This window comes from Oryctolagus cuniculus, chromosome 7 (genome assembly GCF_964237555.1).
Source record: "Oryctolagus cuniculus chromosome 7, mOryCun1.1, whole genome shotgun sequence".
Classification (NCBI taxonomy): domain Eukaryota; kingdom Metazoa; phylum Chordata; class Mammalia; order Lagomorpha; family Leporidae; genus Oryctolagus; species Oryctolagus cuniculus.
The window spans coordinates 18,357,300-18,359,597 of NC_091438.1; the positions used below are offsets into that span (position 1 = coordinate 18,357,300).

General features: G+C 48.5%; 1 long non-coding RNA gene across 1 annotated transcript; it reads left to right on the forward strand.

Moving 5' to 3' along the window:
* Window positions 1-484: 484 nt before the first annotated feature.
* LOC138850295 (uncharacterized) lies at window positions 485-1,816 on the forward strand. Its single transcript, XR_011390026.1, has 3 exons — window positions 485-673; window positions 847-1,033; window positions 1,159-1,816. It is a non-coding gene; the product is annotated as an uncharacterized lncRNA (long non-coding RNA).
* The last annotated feature ends 482 nt before the right edge of the window (window positions 1,817-2,298 follow it).

Consider the following 2,298-nt stretch of genomic DNA (forward strand, 5'->3'; position numbering starts at 1 on the left):
TCTGCCAATGCCCCGTGCTTGGCTCTGACCACTTTCTACCAGGGGCTGTTCTCACAATCTCAGGCACCTCAGGGAAATCTTTATTGACCTGATTTCCATTGGTCATTGTGGAGTTTACTTTTTTTTTTTTTTGACAGGCAGAGTGGACAGTGAGAGAGAGAGACAGAGAGAAAGGTCTTCCTTTTGCCGTTGGTTCACCCTCCAATGGCCGCCGCGGCTGGCGCGCTGCAGCCGGCGCACCGCGCTGATCCGATGGCAGGAGCCAGGAGCCAGGTGCTTTTCCTGGTCTCCCATGGGGTGCAGGGCCCAAGCACCTGGGCCATCCTCCACTGCACTCCCTGGCCACAGCAGAGAGCTGGCCTGGAAGAGGGGCAACCGGGACAGAATCCGGCTCCCCGACCGGGACTAGAACCCGGTGTGCCGGCGCCGCTAGGTGGAGGATTAGCCTAGTGAGCCGCGGCGCTGGCCGTGGAGTTTACTTTTTTATCTTTGAAACTAGCAGCATTGCCTTGCAGAAAACCTGGGTCCACAGAGGTCCAGAATGGATCTCTACTCTACCTGACTCCAGGAGAGAAAAAGAAGAACATGGATCTCCACACAGAAATGACCTCCATGAGGTCTGACAATCTCCACCATTGCAGCAGAGGAGAAAGCCTGAGGGAGAATTCCAGAGGTAAGGGACCACACAGGACAGGCAGGGCTGTGTTAAATACTCATTCACCGTATGTATTCTCTGCTCCCATTCTATCACCCAGTGATTGAAAACAGAGAATACATAATGGGACAATAGAAATGTGGGAAAAGCTGTGTCCAAGGAATGACCCTCATACTTTTGTTTGTTTTTAGGAGCAGTAATAGCAGTGCTTTATCTGAAGTCTACAAAACCCAGCAATGCATTCTTGGAAGACAAGAGCCATGCTCGGCACAGGGAAGCTGGAGGTCAAAGCTCATGGGGTGGCCCTCCTTCCAGCAGGTGCTGTGGTGCTGAGACAACCTCTTAGTCTCTGTGGACCTCTGGTTCCACATCAGTGAGGTAAAGTGTATATTGTTCCTCTCTGAAGTCCTGCTGCTTAGGTTCCTCTGAGTCCCTGGGGAACCACAGGTGCCCTGGGAACTGAGGCTGAGAGCTGACCTAGTCCCTCCTGTGTCTCCTCCCAGATCCGGAGCTGAGTCCACATCCTGAGAACCCAGAACTGAGGGTGCAGATGAAGGAAGACGAGCAGCTCTCTGGGGCGTGAGAATGACCCAGAGAATGACAAGGTAATGTTAGGGTGAAACCAAGTGTGGGTGAGATGAAGGACACATTGTGTCGGAAACCTCAGGGGATACTCAGAAAGGCCTACTCCACTGTCCAGCCCCTGAAGGAGCCACCTTCCATGAGCACTGAGGTCAGGAGAGAAACTGACTCCACAGTGAACCTGTGCACCTGGCCAGGGAGATCCCTGGATGGAATCAGAGCAGGTTTATGCTTAACAAAAGCTTTCCATGCAAACTAGAGATCCTGGTAACTTCAGTGTCACCACCAAAAAAAAAAAAAAAAAAAAAAAAAGAGGGAGAGAGAGAGGAAGCACACCCTTCCTGCCCTCTTCAGCTAGGTACATTTTTCCACCCATGCTCAATTCCGCCATGCAACACACTGCACAATCCAATAAAATGGCAGTGGTGCAGTCACATGGCCCCAAAGTAAGGATCCCCATGATCCCCACATGGCGCCAAGACCTATGTACATTGTTCACAAGGCTTTTGCTTTCTCTGTGCTATAGTGTGAAAGCACTCACAGAACTGAGTAGCCAAAATAATTAATCATTCATCTGAGAAATTGGCAAAGGACCTGAATACGCATTGCTACCAGGTTTATGACAAGTTGCCCATTATCAGTACTCATCAGGGAAACACCATTCCAAACCACAGAGGGATATCCCCTCAGAACCATATGGTCAGCTGCTTTCACAAAGACAAGAGAGAATAAATGTGGGCAAGGGTGTACCAAAAAGGAAACACTTTTACATTTGTGTGAGAATGTTGAGTGGTATGGCCATTATAGAAAACATTATTGAAGTATTTTTGAAATGTTAAACTAGAACTGTCAAATGACCCATTCATCCTCCTTATGGGTATATGTGCAAAAGAAGAAGAAACAAAAAACCATATCAGCATTTAGTAGAGATACCTGCAACCCCTAGTTGATACCTTATTCACAGAGGCCAAGATGCAAACTGCCTAAATGTCCATCAACAGAAGGTTGGTTAAGCAATCTTGCTGTCCATATATATGGCTTGAAAAGTGTATTTTAATAAA